At 41.2% G+C, this 23565-nt stretch overlaps 1 protein-coding gene across 7 annotated transcripts in view; it reads left to right on the top strand.

Annotated features, from left to right (window-relative positions):
- KCNH5 (potassium voltage-gated channel subfamily H member 5) overlaps positions 1–23565 on the top strand; it is a 316925-nt gene that overhangs the window by 226014 nt on the left and 67346 nt on the right. The window lies entirely within an intron of this gene.

The following is a 23565-nucleotide window of genomic DNA, read 5'->3' as shown; positions in this document are numbered from 1 at the left end:
GTTTTTGTCTTGATTAACCACTTTTATTTCAAATGCACTCTCTTATCAAACTTTCAGGAAGTCAGTCAAAACTTTTCTCTTTGACAAATTTCTCTGATTCCACTTCTGCCTTGATGCATTCCTAAAACACTCCCGATTAATCTTAGCATGCTAATGTAATTTTGAGAGTTTTTTGTATTATCGCTTTCTGTATAGTCTCTTCCTCTGTAAACCGCAAAGAACTATTTATTATATTGCGTTATATAAAAATAAAGTTATTATTATTATTTCAGCACATAGATGTTATATTAAGCCAGCATAGTATTTGCCATTAATGATTTTTCCCTCTTCTAGATAGTCAATAAAAATTATTCCTTGGAAATCCCAAAACACAGTCACCATTACCTTTCTAGCCAATGGAGCCATTCATCTCTTGTCCATTATTTGGATTGTTGTTTTGTGTCAGTATAGTGATGAACCCAAGACTCATCCACAGTCACAAAACGCCACAAAACTAAATTGCATGCTTGATGCAATTAACAGAGGCATAATAATTCAAGACTTTCTCAAGGAGTTCAGTCTTAAGGATGCTATTTCTGCACTTGCCAATGCCTAGAAAGATGTAACAAAATCAGCATTAAAAATGCTTGGCATAAACTTTGGCCATCAACAATGTTTGATGAAAATGAACCTGTAGAGCAAGGGTAGGGAACTCCGGTTCTCGAAAGCCATATTCCAGTTGGGTTTTCAGGATTTCCCCAATGAATATGCATTGAAAGCAGTGCATGCGACTAGATCTCATGCATATTCATTGGGGAAATCCTGAAAACCCGACTGGAATACGGCACTCGAGGACCGGAGTTCCCTACCCCTGCTGTAGAGGAAAACTCTATGTCCTAGACTTAGTTGTACTGCATGTATAACCGAAAGTTTAACACTGCCAAGACGGAACTTGAACGTTGTGACTTAGGCCATCTAAAACCAGGTCTGTCACAAGAAGGTATCCAAAGTGACCAGATAACCACTGCAGGGACAAAGTACAGAGCCCTACACACTCCCCCAATGATCACTGACCCCATCCCCCGGCCATAAAAATTGTAATAACAACTTTACATATCTGCCTCCAGAACATCAGCACCTGGCAGCCTGGCATAGGAAAGCCTAGTAGAGCTGCAAAGAGGTGGCTTAAGTGGTCTGAGCATGGGCTAGTGAACCATGGAAAGGAGGATCCAGGCCCATAAGCCACTCTAACTACTGCATGCATGGTAAAACATGTGCACCCCCCCCCCAAAACCCTTATGTACTGCCATATAAGTGGCACCTGCAGCCATAAGGGCTATTGGGGTGGTAGACAGGTGGGTCTAGTTGGTTCTGATGGGGTGTTTTGGGGACTCACCATGGCCTATAAGGTTGTTGTGGTGAGATGTGTATGTGGCACCCTTTTTGTGAAGTTCACAGCAGTGCCCTATAAGGTACCCCACTACTCTGGTGCAATGTTTGGGTGTCCAATCCATCACTTTGCTGACCCCCCACCCACGTCCAAAAGGTCTTTTTCTAGGCGTTTTTGACTTGGACAGATTTTTGGACGAAAATGGGGTATAAAGATAGATGACTTAGCGGTCTGAACGATCAGACGTCTGGATGTATAGTTAGACGATTTTCAAAAATAAAAATATGTTGGATGTATTTTTTGAAAATGGACCCTTTCCCATGTTCGACTTTGGGAGACTAGCAACATAGGCCCAAAACGGACTTAGCTGTATCTTTTGATTATGCCCCTCTATGCATGTAAATGTTCAGAATAACAGCATGCATGTGCACATACATGTGTACATGCTACATACATGCCTAAGCTCTATTTTATAAATGCAAACATATCTTACATAGCGCATATCTTACAGTTGAGTGTGCACATGAACAAACTCTAGGTGGAGTGTAGGCAGAGGGTATATTTACATGCATACTTTATAGAATACTATAAGTTACACACATATCACTGGCACTTAGGCGCACACAAGCCAGCTCAATGGCTGGTATAAGTGCATACGTATGCCTGTGTGCCTACGCATGTACATAGTAAGGTTAGTATTCTATATAGGAAAGTAGGCACCTATTTTCCTTTATAGAATGTGTGGCTATACATGAGGGTCAGTTGAAAAATTTCTGACCTGCCCAAGAAAGAGCAAGATTAGCATCACAATTCTATAGCGGTCCGATAGATGACTTTGATAAAAGTCTGGTGTCTAGTTATGTCATGTCAGCCTTTTAAAGTGAACAACTGCTCCACTTTATAAAAGATGGGTAAAATTGAGTATTGTGTCTTGATAAAATTCCTTCATTTGAAGAGAAATTTGCCTACCAAAATTTGAGTTAGATTCAGCACCTTGTAATGGAATGGCCACATAGATTTACCAAAATTTGAGTTAGATATGTCTCCTTCATTTTCAATGATGAAAGCATGGTTTAAATGTGGCTAGTCATGCATTGTTGATGAAGAATGTTCTGGACGTCCAAATATGGCAACAACCAGTGAAATGCTTGATGAAGTTCATCGAATCATGATGGAAGATCACCAATTGACCCTAAATGAGATAGCAAAGACTGCTGGAATTTCATCAGCACGAATATTTAGGCATGAGGAAATTGAGTGCACAATTGGTGCTGTACCATCAACCAAAAATGAGTTCAATTATACATTTTGAAAACATGCTTTGAGTGTTTTAAGCACAATTTAGAAAACAGTATTTATACTTGATCTTCATGGAACGTAAAATTCCTTGGTCATAAGACTGCAGTAAGGATGTTACATTGGGTGGGAGGTAAATGGCAGAAACATTATTTTTCACAAGAAGATCTTGAGGTGGATGTGCAGAGAGGTTGTGTAAAACCAGTAAAACTTCACAGTTCTCTTGCAGTTCAACTTCTCTACAATGAGCTGGCACAAACTGGTTATGGAACCAATCACTAAATGTTTCTCTGGTTACCCATGCTTTCTTTTTCGCATAATAGTCCACAGATAGATGACATACACCTTTGACACATCGGGGATATTGGTTTAATTTAATTTCTTTAATTTGTGTGCCTGCAGCACTGGTACATGCAAGAACAGTTACCCTGCCCTTTGTGTCCTTAAAATCAGATGATGCTCATTTATCAGCTGTTGTCTGTTTCATCAGCATTGTAAATTTGTTCAGGATCAAAGTTTCTACCACATATCCTCTTAGCAAATTCATCAATTCAACTTTCATCTGCCTTGTAATCAGCAGCTTTTTCGCTACAGACTTTTGAGATATTTAACACCATGACGCTTCTTATATTTTTGCAGCCAACCTTCTGAATATTCACACTCACCATCAATGTTCAGTTCTTGATGGCATTTTATGGCTTGCTTCCGACCTTTTCTGCTTCTCACTGCCACCCTGGAATCTGCAGCTCTCAACTTTCGAGCCCCCCAACCTGAATTGCACAGAGATCAGGAGAAACACATACACCTGTGTTGGTTTCAGAATATGTCATGAGGAAATTAACTACTTCTGGTTCGCGTCAAATTTCGGTTTTCATAGTTTTTCAGCTTTCAGATAAAGGATCTTGTACCTGCATCTGCATAACTCCCAGATCCTCCTGTACTCTGCCCCTAGAGTGCTCCACTCCTGCTTGGATTTGAAATGGTCAATTAGTGCCAATATTTAACAGTACTGCCTAGTTAAGTGCCGCCATATATCAGCAATTGGCCTGCTGACCACAATTTAAACATCCAAGAGATTTCTGAGACTGCTACAAGAGCTTGCCTTCTACCATATTTTTCATGCATATGAGTAGTTTTGTTATCAGCCCTGCCTAGAGCAGTGTATCGCAGCCTGTGTGTTGCGGCACACTAGTGTGTCACCTGAGATTCCAGGTGTGCCATGAGATGCTGGGAAGGAGGAGAGGCGCCGGCTGGCTGGCTATTGTTTGTCACACATTGACCCTATGAAGACAGCGAGTGAGTCACAGGCTGTGTTCCTGTGTGCAAAAAGTCACTACTGAGGAGTTTAGACAAAGTGTTGTGATAGTATTGGGATTTTGTGCAAGTTTGACAATTACCCCCCACTGGAGAAATTGTCATTACATCCAACACAATTTGAGTAGGGCAGTTTCAAAACGTTATTTTTTACACAGATAAGTATGTTTACTCACATAAAAACTGGTAAAAATTGTCCTCTAAATTGTCATTTCTCACCTCATTATATCCATGCTTTTAAATTGTCATATTGTGCAGTATTATTCACAGGCCCTTTTTATTACAAAGCTAGAAACAAAGGATCAAAAAGGTACACCCGCATATTCAAACGTGATTCTATCATTTAAAACTGCTCCAAGTTTCTATGGTAATAAACGACTGTATCATATCGTTATGGAAACTGAAACCCTGAGATTAAAGCATAGGTGATAATAGTATGTAACAGCACGAGGCTGTGTCTCAGAAATATGAAGGTATGACAAGTGTAGCACCCAAGTCATTGTTACTAAAGCAAGTTTAATTAGTTTAGTCATAGTTAAGAAATGAAGTAATAGTTAACGTCTGTAGATATTTCTTTCCAATGCACTAATCAGGGCTTTAAAGAACAATGCATTCACAATGTTAAGTTTAATAATACATAATACTCTCGTCTTTTAGAGATTAGCATTTACAGTATTCAAGGAAAGACTTTTTGTGGTAGTCGGCCTAAGCTTCAGGAATAACTTACCTGATTACAATTGGCATGAATCAATTTATTTATGTTTTCTAAGTTGGAAAAAGCATGGTTGTGGCAGCAAGAAGTGGGACATGGAATAATTCTGGGTAATATGCTGATTTTGTAATATGCTGGGTAATATGCTATTTATAATGATTTTTGAGTATCCCTATGTATACTAGCTTGGGGAATAGTTAACAATTGACTTGGAAATTTGCACAAGGTGCAGTCCATACATACTTTTTACATGTTCAGATAGTTACAAAATGGCTCCATAAATAGACTATTGTATAGCATGTACAAGTATACTGAGTAAACACTGTCTTATTCTGAAGTATTTCTTTTTTCCATTGATTTTACTAGTTATGCAACCATGCTCAAAGCAGTTTATATATATACAGGTACTTATTTTGTACTTGGGGCAGTGGAGAATTAAGTGAATTGCCCAGGGTCACAAGAAGCAGTGCTGAGATTTGATCCCACAACCTCTGGGTGCAGAGGCAGCAGCTCTACCACTAGGACACTCCTCACCACCAGGGATAGGGTTACCAGATTTGCATATAACGGAGGCAGTGTATGCAAATCAAGTTTACGCATATTCATTGTGGATATCCTGAAAACCAGACTGGCAAGGGGGTACTCCAGGACCAAGTTGAGAAACACTGCATCTATTGGAAAAACTGCACCTATTGGAAAACTAAACAAACTGGATTTGTACAGATTGATCCCATACAAACATTCAGTGCTAACAGAATACTTGGTCTCACTCACAGAGTACACAAATAGACCCTAAGTAACCACAAACTAAAAATAAAAATATGTAGACAAAAATCAAAACAACCTCCCTAAAAGTAAGACTCTGCATACAATGCAACGTCAAAGAAAGAGAAACAATTATACATATCCCCATATACTATGCAAAATAGAAAGATGGCAGATATAAATTTCAATAACCTATATATATTCTATTCACCTGATTACTGGACAAGCAATATATTTTTTGACTAGCTTTGAGAGACCAAAACTTACTCCACCGGGAGTAAATAACAGAGCACGAGGGCTACGGGCTGAGATTGAATTTGGGCTCGTTACATTTGATTCTCTGAAACTTTCTTTGAAAGCAAATGCACAAGGAGGATATTTTCAAGTCTATGCTTATTTTGACTTTGGGTAGCAGAAATGATAAATAGGTTGTGGAATATTATTTTAAGAATAAAGAAAAGCTTTCAAGGGAATTAAGGTATATATTTTTCGTGATCTGATTAAAATGGCATAAGCAATTTCTTTTGCTTTGCCTTTTATTGTTCCAGTTAGGAATTCTTTTCTATCTTAAATCCCCCCCTCCCCCCCCCCCCCCCCCCCCCGTAAGTGTAATCTGTCAGTTTGTTGAATATGGTTTCTGGGAATCCACACATATTGTAAAAGACCCTTAGGTTAATCTTTTCCAGGCAAGAAAAGAGGCTAATTGAGAAAATGCTTCTCATTCTCTATCTGTGACAGCTTTCCATTTTATTAATTGTATTTTCCTGTTTTTTTTTTCTTTCACTTAATACGGAGTGGCCTAGTGCATAGAGCAGCGGCCTCAGCACCCTGAGGTTGTGAGTAGAGAATGACACGGGGAAAAAATCTGTCCCCATCACCGCCCCGGCCCCGGCCCACCATCCTCTGTACCGCCCCGTCACCGCCGTTCCCTTCACCGACCCTTCACCGCCCCGTCACTGCCACTGCCATCCCATTCACTGCCCCGTCACCGTCCCCGCAGCATCCATATAAGCCTTAGTACTCTAATATTTAGCTTATTCCGTGCTTATAAATCAGAGTTCCTGCTGCTGAACTAGAGAAAGAGATGTTCAGCTGGCAGGGCTTTGTTTATAAATTTTTATCAACTCAACTAATATACCACCATAATGTTTCCGACAGAGGACAAGTATGCAATAAATGCATTTTGCTGTTTCAATGCTAGTGCTCAGCAGAACAACAGACAGCAATATGGACAGACACCTTATGGACTGGGTGATATACATTTCAAATATAGTACTTTTTTAAATATATAAAAATAGGCAAAATTAGTTGCTATTTTATCATTATATTTTCTTGCCATTGGTGCCGCACATGATTTTAAAATGATAAACCAGTTCTGCTAAAGAGGGGAGAATACCCACAACGAAACAGTATTTATGTATTACAGATCTATGAAAGGACTAGCAGCCCCCACCCTCCCTCCACCTCACCTTATATTCCGAGTTTGCCGGCTTTCTTTTTCCCGAGCTGCACGCATTCAAAAAGCCGTGCACACGCGGCTGCGCGAGTCAATCAAACTTCTCCTCTCCTGCAACTTCCTGTTTCCGGTTGCGTCAGAGGAGAAGATTGATTCGCACAGCCGCACGTGCATGGCTTTTTGAATGCGTGCGGCTCGGGAAAAAGGAAGCTGGCAAACTCGGAATATAAGGAGAGGTGGAAGGAGGGAGCTGGCTAAAGGCTACGGGCGGACGGGCGGTGGCTGCGGGGACCGCGCGATCCTTGATGCCTCACTGCGGAGACAAGACCATTCACCGCTCCACAGGGCGGTGAATGGCCTTGTCCCCGTCCCCGCAGCAACTGCTATTTTTCTTTCCCCGTTCTAGCCGCGGGTAACCGCCACCGTGTCATTCTCTAGTTGTGAGTTCAATTCCCACTGCAGCTCCTTGTGACTGGGAAAGTCAGTTAACACTTCATTGCCTGTTGTAAAGCACTTTGATTGTGTAAACCACAGAAAAAGCAGTATATCAAGTCCAACCCCCCCTCCCCCAAATGTGATATTAGATCTTATTGTTGTGGACTATCGCTCGTTAGTTAGCTGATAAGAATTTAATTATTTTCTTGTTTTGTTTTGCTTTCCTTTTTATTTTCCTGTTAACTGTATTAGTGAACAAACAGGTTATCCCTGCAATTTAAGTAATCTATGAAGGGGTGCTGAAAGTTTCTCAATTCAACCAAGAAAGGAATGACATGGAGCCTTGAAACTTATAACTTATTCCACATACTCACACCTGTGTCTGAAGTTTCTGTAACCCTTCCTAAAAATACTCTGATGTCTGGTCACTGAAATACTGCTCCGTTTCTGCAATCACATCCAAATCACTTGAAAATTGTCACCCTTTCAAACTCTTTTTAAGGTTTGGAAACAGAAAATGATGAGATAGAGCAATACCTGGTTAGTAGGGTGGATGCTCTATGGACTGAAACCCCAACTGCATGAAAACATCCATCGTTTTGCCAGCCTTGTGAGCAGGTGCATTGTCTTGCAAAAAGAGAACTCCTTTCCGTAGTTTCCATCTGCTTTTTTCTTTCAATGCCTCCTTTAATCAGCACAGCAATTTCATCAACTGTAACTAGTCATTCTAGAAAGTTGGTACCAGCTCGCTGAAAATGCTGCAAAATCAACTTGGAAGTGTCCACTCAACGTTATTTCTTGTCAGGATTCAAATATGTGGGCACCCACTTGGCTGACAGTTTCTGCAATCCCAGCTGCTCATAGATTATACACTCAACACATTCCCTGGATATCCATAGTGTCTCAGCAATTGTTTTAGCCAATATTCACTGATCTGCCAAAATCAGGTCATGGACATGGTCAACAATTTCAGGAGTTCACCCTGTTTGAGACTTCCTAGACCTTGCTGCATCTTCGGTCTCAAAATCTCCATATTGAAAGTTTGTTTACCACTTCTTCACTGTGGAGTATGAAAGCCATTTGTTACTCAATGTTTGCATCGTGCATTCATAGATTTCCTTTGGCGTTTTCATCTGCAGGAATAGGAACTTTAAGACAGCTTGGATTTCCACACTTGAAAATTCCACACTTTTCATTGACATGGTTCAATCAATGATCTGAAACAATGTCAAAGCATAACATTACAATTCTGTAAATTGGCACTTTGCAAAATAAATAACACTCTTTTCAGCTACAGTGGCAAAATAATGCTCAGAATTTATGAAGTTGGTTGGGCTGAGAACTTTTCAGCGCCATCTTGTATATCCAACTTTTCTGTAAAAGCGTAATTTTTCTTTTTTGATATTTATTATAAATTTTACTTAAAACAATAATAAAAAATCTTTATAATCTTAAGTTAGCATTAGTACTCATTATTATAGCATGCATTAAGGCTGTTAGTTGCCTATCCCTTTCTCACCTTTTCCTTTATTTATTAAAATCTATTTTGATACTTTAATGTAAGATTTAATACATGTAAAGAAGGCTGATGCCTAGCAGTAATACTACAAGACTGCATCTAGGAATCAACATCTTTTTGAAGCTTGCAGTAGACAGAATGAAAGTGAGGGGGACCATTTTTTCCAGGGTCACTAGAGATCACTTCTAAGGTTTCAAGGGTGGGTAGGAATCAGGAGATTCTAAGAGGTGGGGGGAATAGTGTTTTTGGTCAAATGGGAGGGGCTTTATTACAAAGGAGGCATTTGGAAGGGGCTTGCCATGATTGGGTTCAGTGAGGGTGGAGGATTGGAGGGTAATTATAACTGGAGCTATGAGTTGGGGGTAGTAGATGTAATCAGGAAGGCGCCTTTTCAGAGAGGGATATTATGATAGGGGGAGGGGGTGAGAGCTTCAGGGAGATGAGATTGTAATTGGAAGGCTGAGATATTACATTACATTAGTGACTTTTATTCCCCATTACCTTGCGGTTCAAGGCGGATTACATTAGAGGTTATCTGGCCAATTCCAAAAGAGATTACATAGTGTGGGACCGGGATCCTGGTGAGGCCTAGTGGCTCCGCAGAATCCTAGTCTTGGCGCGAGCATAAAGGTGGTGGAACACAGCTTGCCTGGTGTCTCCCATAAATTGCACACCAAAATGACCTGGTTTGTCCAAATATTACACTTTTATTGAACATCAATGAAAGTTCCAAACAAAAAGGTCAAAATTTGGCATCAATACAAAAACCAAACGTTCCAGTTTTCTCTGCTGCTTCTTTCCTCATACACGCCAGTTCTAATCCCAGCACCGGCAGTGCTTTCAGAGATAAGTTCAAAACAATAATAACACAAAACACAGTTCATCTTATATGCCACCTTCAAGGTAAGATAGAACAATTCATGCCTCTGGTAATGGTTTAGGATATAAGGCTTTTAACAGTATTAGCTCTAAAGCTGGTTTGGAGTAACCTTAAACAGCAGCTCCCCCTAATAGCAGGAGCAGAGAGGCCAGTTCTCCTACAGGTGTTGCCACTCTTTCCAATCATCTAAGCTCAAGGTAAACTCTGCAGCTTCCAGCACAGGTTCAAAATAGTGTATAAAAATACTTTCAAAACACAAAACTCCAAAAAGAAAAAAAACCTTCACAAAGGAAAAAACATTTCAGGCTTTCCTAAACCTACTCCCATTCCATGGGGTGCTCTTCCCCATGAGACAAAACATTGTTCTCCAGCCAGTCCATATCACAAACTTCAGACTGTACTTCAGGATTTTCCATTTCCCAATCCTGGTGAGAACCTTCCTGTGCTGGCCATAAGTTAGCTGACTTCTCAGCTTTTTCTCAGCTTCCAGTCCCAGCTGCCTCTCCTCTCCTTCTGACAAGGGAAGCTCAGAAAAAGGGAGACTCGGCCAGCAACCACGCCCCCTAACAGCAGAGTCAGCTAAATTCTTAAAGAGCCCTGTCCTTCTAGTTCCTGCCTGAGCTCTGTGAACTTTTAAAGGGGCAGGCTCACTCTTGACATTGTGCACAGGATTTCCACTATACCCAGGATGTTTCTTCCACTTAGTCACTGGAACTTTAGTGATACTTACAGGAGCTTTTCCCTTGGCTTTATTAGGCCTAGCCGGATCCCTGTCACAATAGTTGAGCGGGTTACTTTGGGGAATTGAGATATTTCCTGTGGAGTTAGTTTGTCTTGATGGATTTCTTGAATAGCAGGGTTTTAATTTCTTTTCTGAAGGTTTGTAGTCTAGTGGTCAAATTTCGCTGTCTGTGTGGCCCGTATATTTTTTTCATTTGACGCCTCTGATTGGGGGGTGCATGAATGGTATCTGGGCTCTCCTTTGCCTGGTTGTGGCAGTTTGGATAAGGCAGTTGTTCAAGTAGGCTGGGCTGCCTCCATTCATTGCTTTAAATAGTAGATAGTAAAATTTTAATTGTATTCTTGCTTGTATTGAGAGCCAGTGTGAGTTGAGGTATGTGGCGGTGATGTGGTCGTATTTCTTCAGCGAACAGATCAGTCTCAGGGCTGTGTTTTGTACCGTTTGTAGTTGTTTTATCATGACTGCAGGGGAGGGGAGATAGAGGATGTTGCAGTAGTCTAGAACAGTGTTTTTCAACCTTTTTACACCCGTGGACTGGCAGAAATAAAAGAATTCTTTTGTGGACCGGCAAACTACTAAGACTGAAATTAAAAAAACACATTTCCACCCCGTCTCCGTGAGCCCACAAACCATCTGATCCCATCCGCACAAGCCTCAGTTATGATTTTATTACATTACATTAGGGATTTTATTACATTACATTAGGGATTTCTATTCCGCCATTACCTTGCAGTTCAAGGTGGATTACAAAAGAATTATCCTAGATGTATTACAACAAGAACTTACAAAAAAAAAAAAAAAAAATTGATCATTTTCAAAAGAGTAAGAAATGGGTAAGGTTATTTGTTTGGGGTAGTTGGCTTTAGTGAGAGGTGGAGTTTGAGACTTACGGTATTATTTCTTTTTTCAGAGTTTTCTTGAAGAGTATGGTCTTTATTTCTTTTCTAAAAGTCTTGTAGTCGAGGGATGCCGTCAGTAGATTGGTGATTTGGTTGTCTAGTTTGGCTGCTTGAGTGGCCAGGAGGCCATTATATAGTTTTTTCCGTTTGACCTCCTTAATTGGGGGGTATGAGAAGGGGGTGTGAGTTTTCCTATGTCTGGTTGCGGTGTTGTGGATGAGGCGGTTATTCAGGTAGTTTGGACTGTCTCCGTATAAAGTCTTAAATAGTAGGCAGTAGAATTTAAATTGTATTCTTGCTGGGATCGGAAGCCAGTGCGACTGGAGATATGCTTCTGTAATGTGATCATGCTTCTTTAATGAGTAGATGAGTCTTAGTGCTGTGTTTTGGATAGTTGTTTTGTTATGGTTGTAGGACATGGGAGGTAGAGGATATTACAGTAGTCAAGTAGGCCTAGTATTAAGGACTGAATTATGAGCTGGAATTGAGTTTTCTCGAAGAATTTCCAAACTTGTCTTAAGTTTCTCATGACTAAGAATGACTTTTGTATTGTTTTATTGATTTGCGGTTGCATGGTGCAGCATCTGTCGATAGTTATTCCTAGCAGTTTTAGGGTGGTTTGTATGGGGTAGTTGATTGTGTTGATTTCAATGTTGGTTATGGTTGGTATTTTGTTGTTTTCTAGGAGGATGAATTTCGTCTTATCTGGGTTCAATTTCAGTTTGTGATCTTTCATCCAGGTTGCTATTAATTTTATTGTTTGGTATATTGTGTTCGTCATGGAGAGTTCAGGTTGATCGAAGGGTATGAGAATGGTAATGTGATCGGCATAGCTGTAGGAGGTTATGCCTTGTTTGGCCAGGTGAGAGCTGAGGGAGGCTGTATAGAGATTGAAGAGAGTCGGGGATAGAGGAGATCCTTGGGGAACTCCGCAGGGGTTTGACAAAGGTTCATATTTTTGTTTGTCTGATTTTACTCTATAGGTTCTTGATTTAAGGAATCCTTCAAACCATGTGTATACTTTATCTGTGATACCTATTGTATCCAGGATTTGTAGTAGAATGTTATGGTCCACCAAGTCGAATGCAGCGGTAAGGTCTAGTTGTATGAGCATCATTTTTTTTCCTGTGCTGAGATGTCTGGCTCTGTCCAAGAGAGATCCTAGTAGTGTTTCCGTGCTGAAGTTGTTTCTGAAGCCGGATTGTGTGGGATGGAGTATGTTATGGTTTTCTAGGTAATTGGAGAGGAATTTGGCAACTAGTCCTTCTATTATTTTGACGTAGAGTGGAAAAGAGGCAATGGGTCTGTAGTTAGCTGTTTGGTCTATCGGTCCTTTGGGGTCTTTGAGGATCGGGGTGATGATGATTTTGCTGAGGTTGGTAGGGTAGTGGCCACTTATTAGCGAGATTTGTATCCAGTTTAGAAGAAGAGCGCGAAATTTTGTGCTGGATGTTTTTAGGAGATATGGTGGACAGTTGTTGAGGTCACAGGATGCATGGCTGTATTTTTTGTAGTATTGTTGAATTCAGGCCATTGTATAGTAACATAGTAACATAGTAACATAGTAGATGACGGCAGATAAAGACCCGAATGGTCCATCCAGTCTGCCCAACCTGATTCAATTTAAATTTTTTTTTAATTTTTCTTCTTAGCTATTTCTGGGCAAGAATCCAAAGCTTTACCCGGTACTGTGCTTGGGTTCCAACTGCTTACTCCAGCCCATCTTGGGGAATTGAGACCATATTCTATCTATGCTCTCATTTCCATTCCAAATATCACAGTATCATAGGATAATACCACTGGGTTATCTAATAAATTATTAATTTGGTCCCAAATTGATTTCCAGAAATTCATAATACATGGGCAATGAAACAATAAATGATCTAAAGTTCCTACTTCCAGAAGACAATGCCAACATCTATTAGACAAAGAACTATCTAATTTTTGTAACCTAACAGGGGTCCACAATGCTCTATGCAACAAAAAAAAAACAAGTTTGTCTCATAGATGCTGACACCGTACATTTCATCCTCCATGACCAAATTTGTGGCCATTGAGATGTAGTAATTTCATGCTTAATCTCAATGCTCCAAATATCTTTTAAACCAGTTTTTAATTTAATTAAAGTCAGATTTCTGCGAATAACAATAAATTACTACTTATAATGACTGGTGTTGCCATTCAGCAAATTACTTATAATTGGAAGGATTGGAGGAGATTAAATTACAACTTCTGGTGGAATTCTTTATGCCATATCTATAAAATGGAAAGGTTTATTGCATTACAACGGGGATATTTTAAGAAGTTTCAGGATGTGTGGAAACCATTAACAAAATATTGTAAAGATTAATTTGAAATGGTTTCCCTTATATTTATTAACTTAAGGTGTAGGGTGGGGGGGATGGGAAAGGGGAAGGGTGGTTGGTGAAAGGTGGTAGAAGGGTCTTTGGTGGTTTGGCTGCTGTTTTTCGTTTGGTTTTACGTTTGGTATTGTGGGAGTGGATCACTTCTTGGTCGCTTCACAAAGGTGCTATGAGCGTCTTAGACAGCGTGCTGTTAGGCACTGAATCTTTTATTGGTTCAACGTAGTCCCGTCGGGTGGGGAGGAGGGGCGGAGTGCACTCCCACGCCGGCAAGCCTCCCTACCTGCTCCTGGGTCCAGCGATGTCGGCCAAAGTGAGATTCAAATAAAGCAAAAAGAAAAAGAAACAAACTAAAAACGGGTGCTGGGAGACTCCCTGAGCCTTCCAACTGGCTCAGTGTAGTCTCGTCATTTTATAAATACAAATATAGAGAGCAAGGACCAACAAAACCCCTGTCTCCCCTCCCCTTCACATTTATCCCCTCTACTATCAAGAAAACTGAACAAGCCAAATTATTATAGAATGCTACACAGAAATATCATGCTAACAGAATACTATAGTCACACATGACAGAAATAGTGTTAGGGGAGTGCCCCCTGGTCAGAGAGAGTCCTAAGCTAGCTGTAAGCTAAAGAAGCACTGCCTGGGCTTTGCAGTCCCCAGTTATGTCTCTAGCAGGATATCAAATCTGATATATTCTAATGACAAAATAGAAATAAAATGATTTTTTTCTGCCTTTTGTTGTCTCTGGTTTCTGCTTTTATCTTCTTTTCTCTCTTTTCCTTCCAGCGTCTGCCCTTTCTCTTCAATCCAGCATCTGCCCATTCCATCCACTCTCTGCCCCTTCCAAAAACTGTCTGTCTCTCCCGGACATCTCTCCTGTAGACCCCCCCTCCCCTCTTTGGTCTGGCATCCATCATCTTCCCTCTATTCCCTCATGGTCTGGCATATTTCACCTTTCATCTCTCTTTCCCTCCCCCCAGTGGTTTTTAGCATCTCTCTCTTCTCATTTCCTCCGCTCAGATCTGATATCTCTGTCTCCTTCCCCGTTCTTTGGCATCTCTCTCTCCTCTCTCTCTTCCCTTCTCTGGTCTTCCTTCTTTATTTTCTGCCTATGTCTAAATTAAATTCTTTCTTACTATGCAGTCCTCAGTTTCCCTCTTTTCACTGTGTCTACCCATAGCATGCCACCCCTTTCCTTCCCCCTCCACTATCTCACTAACTCTATCTTCTTCCCCCATCCAGCATATGTCCTTTTTCTTTATTCCTCCTTCAATCCAATATGTGTTCTCGTTCTCCATTTCCATTCAGCATTTGCTCTCCCTTCTCCCCACTTCCATCATCTGCCCTCTTCTCTCTACCCCTTCTCCCCACTTCCATCATCTGCCCCTTCTCTCTCTTCCCCCCCCCCACTTCCATCATCTGTCCCCTTCTCTCAATCTCTCCATCCACCACAGATCCATCTCCTATCGCCTTTCTTTCCGATTTTGGCAACAATATCGGCAACACCTCCCTCCCCCCCCCCCCCGCGATGACACTCAAGATCGGCAACGGGCCTCCTTCTCCCCCTGGCATCAACAGCACTTCAGATCAGCAACGCGGTGCTCAGTCCAAAGCTTCCCTCTAACTCAAACTGCCTGGGCAGAAACAGGAAGCTGAGTAAGAGGGAAGCTTTGGGCTGAGCACCACGTTGCCGATTTGAAGTGCTGTTGATGCCGGGGGGAGAAGGAGGCCCATTGCCGATCTTGAGTGCCAGTGTGGGAGGGTGGGGAAGCCTGTTGCCGATCTTGAGTGCTGGGGGAGCCGTTGCCGAACTTGAATTGTGTCACGGGGAGGGACCGCCAATGCCGCTCATCGCCGTTGCAACCCAAACACTGCCGATGGCCCCAATCAGATCTTGCCAGCCCTGCGTGGACTGGCAGGAATTTTCTGTGAACAGGTGGTTGAAGAACAGTGGTCTAGAAGTCCTAGGACTAGGGATTGGACCACGAGCTGGAATTGTTTTCTGTCAAAGAATTTTCGGATATACCTTAAGTTTCTCATGACCGTGAATGATTTCTGTATTGTTTTGTTGATTTGTGGTTGCATGGTACAGCTTCTGTCTATCATCACTCCCAGAAGTCTTAGGGTGGGTTGAGTGGGGTATGTTTCGGGCAGATTGTGATTTAGAATGGGGTAGTCATGAAGGTGTGGTACCCCTTGTAAATTTCCACACTGGGAATACATGTGTGGCAGCCTACCATTCTTTGAGACTGCATATTATACTTTCTGTGAATATTTCTCTGGCCTCATGATTTCTGTCATTCTCTCTTTGCTATGTTTTATGGGCTTTAAACTACTTATGACCTATTTGTTTAGTAAAAGTGATACACCAAGACTTAATAAACATAAACATAAGTGTATTTCTACTACTAGGACATTCATTCACTCAGGCCAGTAAATTAAACACTAAGGGCTCCTTTTACTAAGCCTTGGTAGCAGTTTTAGAGTGCGCTTAGCGTGCGCTAGACGCTAACACCACCATTGAGCTGGCGTCAGTTCTTAAGAACGCTACCGCAGCTTAGTAAAAGGAGCCCTAAGAATGACACAGCATTATTCGCAAAGAAGGAAAAAGCCTCAGTTGTTGTAGGGGCAATAGTTATTGAAAACAGCAAAACCTAAGCAAAAGTGCATTTGAAGCTTAGCTCTACTTTTGCAGCATCCACTCAGCCAGAAAAAAAAAAAAAAAACCTTATCACAGAAAATCAAACCATTAAAACTGTCTCTGCATGAAAGACAGAGCTAGTAAATCAAATCTGTGGGGATAGAAATAGTAGTCAAACTGAACTCAAATAGTCATAGCAGTACTCGACTGAGGAAAGTCTTTGATGCCTCGATCTCAGCTGCTGCGTCAGGGCTCATGGGATCACCTGTGAAGTCAAACTACCACCCTCGAAATTTCAGCTCCAAAAACAATGCGACTCAGGCATGAATTGCTCTCACTGCGCCTTGCATCTGTAAACCTTCACAGTGATGTTCCAATGTTTAAGTGAATAAAGCCAATCATATCCTAACACTGTGATAGGCTTCTCTACTACTAGGTGCAAGCAAACATACTTAAACTCCCAGAACAGTTATCTAATCTAATCTAAAGCTTGGCTTTATATACCGAGTCATCATCCTAAGAAAGCTCGACTCGGTTTACAATAATTAACTTAACAAACAAAAACCATAAAAAATAAGACTAAATTTCAGGAAATTAATTTTCAAAGTGTGTAGCAAATAAAGTAGTTTTTAAAGATTTGCAAAAAAATTGAAGTGAGCCGGAACTCCTTAAAAGAAATGGAAGATCATTCCAAAGTTGAGAAAACTTAAAGATCAGAGATTGACTAAAAATCTTGATTCCTGTAATCACTTTTTATTGTTTGCAGTTATAAAGTCAGATAAGGTAGACCATCAGGTGTAGCTGTTAGCAATCTGATATTCAGAGATGCACAGGGACAGCACAAACTCTGCTCAGCTCTGGTGGGATTGATGGAATGGCAAAGGACTATAAACATAGGCCTTGAAATCCCCATAACTCCATCTACACATAATCTGGCATAGATCTGGATGCAGATTTGACTGTAGACACAAGTCCCAAGAAAATGTCCCAACAGTAAGAACATACAATGAGCATTATATTTTCTGCCTTCAGGGGGTGCGGACAGTTGTAGCCAATCAAGAAGTACCAGTGTACGCATTGGATATGTTTTTCCATGGGAAAGAAAATGGATATGGTTTTCCTAGGGAAGGAAGAGATACATTTTCTCTAACAGTGTTTGCAAGTGCTAGCCACTACTGATAAAAGAAATATGCATGGAAAATATGTTTTCTTGCACTAGTCTGGGAAATCTCCTGCTAAAAAGCAGAAAATATGAAGCGAGAAAATAAAAAATTTTAAAACAGTAAAGTCATGCTAACTTTTAACTTCGGCTCCCAGCCTGACTTTCACTAGACTAATCATGATTTTTCTGATCTACAATAGTACTTACGCTTCCTATGTGGATTTTTTCTAAAATGGCTCCTCCTGCAAAACGTGTATACCTACCTGACTAACACATTTGTCACTGCTGGCGTCTACATGTGTATTCTTGCTTGTAATTTAGAAGAGACTCTATATTGGCAGTTCCTGTTCTAAAATGGTACTGGAATTGTACATTAAACTGACCTAGATGTGTTAATTTTGGTTTCTATGTTCTTTCTAGAATGTGCATCTATCTATATCTTTATCTATATATATGTATGTACATACGTACGTGTGTGTGCATGTATTCTGTGTATGTATATATATATATATACAGGAGGGGCCTAAGGCAACTGGGCCAATTCCAGTTGGCCCAGGTGCCTAAGGCCCACCTGTGGGCGCGGCTTGGGGCACCTGGGCCAATCAGGCCTTAAGGCCCACCATTCTGAGGATGGCGGGCCTGCCGGACGGATGGGCTTGAGACTCGTCCATCCGACCAACTTTGTTAAGGTACAGGGGGGGTGTCGGGGGTGAGGTTCACCAGGTGAGGGGGGGGGTCGCAGGGTTTGGGAGGGCCGAGTGGGGGTTCGGGGGAGCGATCGTGAGGGGGGGTGCATCGAGGGAAGAAGGGCTTGGGATCCCTTCTGCCCGTATCTTAGTGGGGGTGGAGGGTAGGGGGTTTCGGAGGGGCAGGAGAGGTTGGGCTCCCTCCTGCCCCGAACGTGTCGCAGGTGCGGGTGGGGGTTTCGGCGGGGCAGTAGGGGTTGGGCTCCCTCCTGCCCTGATCTTGTCATGGGGGAGGGTTAGATCACGGCAGGAGAGATTGGGCATCTCTCCTGTCACGATGGTGATCGGCCATCCCCCCGAACCATGGTACTTTAGGGTAAGGATCGTGATCCTCATCCCGAAGTGCCGCGGTTTGGGGGGGACTGATTGCCGTCGCGGCAGGGGAGATGAGCCATCTCTCCTGCTACGATGGTTGCAGTGCGGGGTGTATAGGTTGCTGGGGCCGCTGAGCTCATCGCAGCAGCTACGATCAGCTCGGCGGCCCCTTATTCGACACTTATACCTGTTTTGACTTGGTGTAAGTCAAAACGTATAAGTGCCGACTAGGCAGACTGTTTTAGGTTTTGGTTATACCTGCTGTACGCCTAGATGTAGGTCAGCCCCCCTCCCGCCCTTTCCCCTCCTCTAAAAATGCCTCTTTTCACTCTATGCATTTAGAGGCAGGGGAAAGGCCTAAGCTGGTTTTAGATACGTCAAAAACCAGCTTTGGTTATGGGTGCTTAGACGATCAGGCTTTTAGATGTTTTTATTATTATTATTATTATTATTATTATGAGCCCCTATGTGTTAAACAATTGTAAAATATATATAGCACTGGGTTAAATTATTAAGACTTGCATTCTGTGTTTCTTAGTTTTAAAGAAATTGAGTGTGACAGCAAATGAAAACTTAATGACTTGCATTTTTCTTGGAGGCAAAAGACCATTAAGAGTGAAACGACAGTGACATAGCCGTTAACTTCCATCCATCAGTTTCAAATTATGTGTCAAATTTGAAATGACAATAGCAGAAATTATTTTAATTCAACTTTTTTTTATTTCTTAATGAAAGTTTTTTGTTTTTTTTACAAAGATCATTACAGACAAAAATAAGGTTTAAATTTTTTTTTATATATTAGAAATGGTAAAAAAAATTATAATATACTTTGCAATAATAAATACTTTGAAGTATTAAAAAAAGGTAAAAATAAATACATTGAAATGAAAGGAAAACTAAAGGAACACCCAAAGATAAAAAATATTTAAAAAAGCAACAATGGAGTTGATATGATTTAAATGGACAGGAGAGGCTCCTTTAACTACATGAATTAATGTCTGTATTCTGCACCACGTAACCAGGCAGTGCCACTGAATATTGACGCTGACTGCCATGACACTGCCCAGGTAGTGCTGGGGTGGTCCAGAGAGCAGTAAGGGAGGGGCCAGCACTTATGTGGGCCTGGGCTAAATTCAGTGCTGATATTCAATAGGGCTCTTTTTATTAAGCAGAGGTAGAGCCTTTTACCAGTGGCAGTGAGGTACTGTAAATGCTCCAATGCTCATAGGAATTGAACGAGCGTCGGAGCATTTACCTCCCCATCCTGTAGTAAAAGGCTATACCGCTGCTTGATAAAAGGAGTTCATAGCTAATTGACCAGAAAGGGTTGCATGAAAGGCTGTCCTATTTTGGACTACTTAGCTATATGAGTGCCAGCACTGAATATTGGCACCCAAATAGTAAGAACATAAGAATAGCCTTACTGGGTCAGACCATTGGTCCATCAACCCAGTAACCTGTTCTCATGGTGCCAATCTAGGTCCCTAGTACCTGGCCAAAACCCAAGGAGTAGCAACATTCCATGCTATCGATCCAGGGCAAAAGAGTGCACAAACAGCACAGTCTTCAAACCCCTCTTAAACTACTACTGCTATTTATTATTTCTGTAGCACTACAAGACGCACACAGTGCTGTACATTAAACAGGCAAGAGACGGTCCCTTTTTGAAAGAGCTTACAATCTAAAGATGACTGACACACTGGACAAAAATGGTGAACCAATATATGCTACTCATGTAGAGAAATGCAAAGGAACGAAGAGGTGAAGAGGGTAGAAGACTACAGAAGGAATGACAAACAAATATAGTGGTTTACAAGTTAGTAGGGTTAGGACTTAAATGCAGCTTTGAAAAAGTGGACTTTCAGCTTGGATTTGAATTCCACCAGAGACAGAGCCTGACGTACCAAGTCAGGCAAGTTATTCCAGGCATTCGGTGCAGCAAAACAGAAGGATGGAGTCGGGAGTTGGCAGTAGAGGAAAAGGGTACAGACAAGAGAGACTTGGAGTATTGGGAGAGAGGAGAAATATTGAGTAGCTGAAGAATGTAGCTGAAGAGAAGCTGAAGAGTAGCTGAAGGTCCTATTGCCTCATAACCCCCTTCCAAACACTCCCCCCAGTCCTGAGCCACTCTTTCTGTCCCATCCCCTTCCCAAACACCCCATAATTCCAATCTTTCTTCAATCTCCCTTCCAAACACTTCCCCAAATTCGGGTATGGTACAATTGGTCTAATGGACAATCAGTCTAATGACAGTTGGTCTAAGAATACAATTGTCCAAAGAGACAATTCTTCTAAAAGTTAAATCGTCTAATGGACAAGATAAAGATATGAAGTCATACATTTATCATATGGCAGATCACTTTTTTAAAGTAAATAATAAGAATGCACTGCATGCTTTAATCTTCCACCATCTCTGTGGTCTGTCAATGCTCCTGTTGAGCTGGGCATATCAAGAACACAGAACATAGTGGAATCAAGGCATAGAAGACTGGAAGTGTTGGTTGGAAGGGCACATGTTGGAGTTTATAAATTGATCACTGAATTGCAGAAAGATGTTGAAGATCAGATGGAATGCATAATACAAGGCGAGCAATGAAAATAGCAGAAAAATGATGAAAGAAGCTGTGAAAATTGTATTTTGTCTGTTTATGAACAGGGAGCCTCCTACAATATTCTGGATTTTGTACACAACATTGCTCACAATCTACATTTTTAGAACAACATTAACAAACTTTTGTGCTTTTTAATTTTCTCATTTTAGCTTTCTTCACTCATATATATGCTTGCAAAATTAACTTCTTTCATAAAGCTTGTGTTTTAATCTTTAATTTCTGCATTTTGCTATAGGTTTTTCTTACAAATTTTAATTGATTTTTGATTCAGTATCCTCTCTCCTCTTTTGTTTAGACTAATTGTATCATTAGACCAATTGTTTCTAGACCAACTGACCCAATAGACCCACACCGTTAATAGCCAATTAAAACAACTTAGGCGCCGGTAGAATACCTACCAGCGCCTTCCTACCAGCATCACTTTTAGATTCCGAGCCTTCATGTATATTCAAAAACATGGCGGTGAGGGTTTAAAACAATTTTCCTTGTATTCTTAAATATGCAGCTCATTTTTAGCACACTGTGAAACATAATAGTTGCAAAAGAAAATTCTCTGTTCTATGATTGTAATGTTTTGAAGTCCTACACGATCTCGACCTGCTCATTTTCTATAACCTTTTTAATGGTGTGAATAAACAATGTTGATGATGATGAGTTTTTTGGTTGTTTTTTTTTAAGAAATGGGGGTAGAGAAAAGTTAGGGGCAAAAATAGGGGGATCTTAAAGAGGCAGTTTAGGTCCTGACAGCCCTCAACAGAATGGTACCTGAGGTGCGAGGGCCAGTGCTATCTACTAGAGAATGACACGGGGACAATTCTTTCACCGTCCCAGCAGGAATTCAATTTCCCAGTCCCATCCCCACAAGTTTTGTCGCTGTCCTTGTCCCTGCCCCATTCCTGTAAGCTCAGCCTTAACTGCTTAAACCTAGAGCACTTATGATTTTAAAGTGTTTTAGGCTTATGCAGATGAGGGCAGAGCTTGCAGGAATGGGGAAGGGACAGGGAAAGAACTCACCGGGATGGGACGGGAAAATGAGTATCTGCGGAGACGGGGAAAAATTTGTTCAGCGTTGCAAATCAGTTGGCAGACAGTGAGGACCAAATGCATTCAAAGGATACAGCTGATAGGTGGTGAAGCATACAAGGAGCCAATAAGATATAAAGGACCCATGGAAATAGTTAACAATTGACATCAGCACCATTGAAGGATTTTGGGTATATTAGGTGAAACTAGAATTCATGGTTCAGAGAGAGAGAGTTCCACACTTAACACAATCTGAAATCCTCCCTGCCAATCCAACTTTTACTACCGCTTATACTGTATACAATTGAGGTCCCTGTCATACACCGACACACACTACAACATCAACAAACCCATAACAGAGTTCGTGGAAACCTTCCACCTTCTAAAACAGATCAGGCAATACTGAAATTCAAGAGAACAGATGCCAGATTAGTGGCTGGCTACAATAACACTAGACAACAAATTTTTCCAAAAGTTTTGCTTCCTTAAAACAAACTGGTGATTATGATAGACCCATTCAAATTAAACACAAATATAATTTCCCACTGACTGTATCATGTAGGAATTCTGAGAAACACAATGGTATCTTTAATTGTCCATTACATGTTTTAATGTATAAAGTTTCTTATACGCTGTGATAGTTCACTGTAGCTAACAGTGTTTTCCTGCTGGTTTTCCTTTGTACGCAGTGTCCGGTGCATCTCTTTGCATTGTCCAACAATAGTCAGCCAGCATTGATGGACTCTAGTTGCCATAGTAGCAATGTCCTGGTGAAACCTTTTTGTGTTGCATAAGTATAGACAGCTCACCAGGTCGTGCAGGTGCAAGGCCGGAGGGTTAGGACATTGATGGGAAGATAGGACTTCGATGAGAAACCTAGGGGGCAAGGGGGCCCCTTTTGGTGATTAAGGCAGGTCATGACCTGTTGGGCCGCCACGGGGGCGGACTGCTGGGCGGGATGGACCTCTGGTCTGAGCCGGCAGAGGCACTGCTTATGTTCTTATGTTCTTATGTGTTCACAGCTAGAAAACAGGAAAAGGGAATCCAACAGTACAACCAAAAACAATGACACTCACAAGGGTGAAACTGCCTCCAGAACTAGAATAAAAATTGTACTTTATTGCATGAGAATTGAACAAGATGAATGACCCGACACTGACAGTATTTCAGCTCTTGCCTGCCTCAGGAGTCTTTGCTTTCTTTAAAATAAAGAATGAATCCAAATGTAATAAAACATCCAAAACGACGCGTGTGCTCCTCACTATTTACATGTATGCAATCAACCCATGTAAATGTTGCTATTTGCAAGTGTA

Source organism: Geotrypetes seraphini, chromosome 7 (genome assembly GCF_902459505.1).
Source record: "Geotrypetes seraphini chromosome 7, aGeoSer1.1, whole genome shotgun sequence".
Classification (NCBI taxonomy): Eukaryota; Metazoa; Chordata; class Amphibia; order Gymnophiona; family Dermophiidae; genus Geotrypetes; species Geotrypetes seraphini.
The sequence above is the reverse complement of the archived record's forward strand: the minus strand, read 5'-3'. Positions and strand labels throughout refer to the sequence as shown.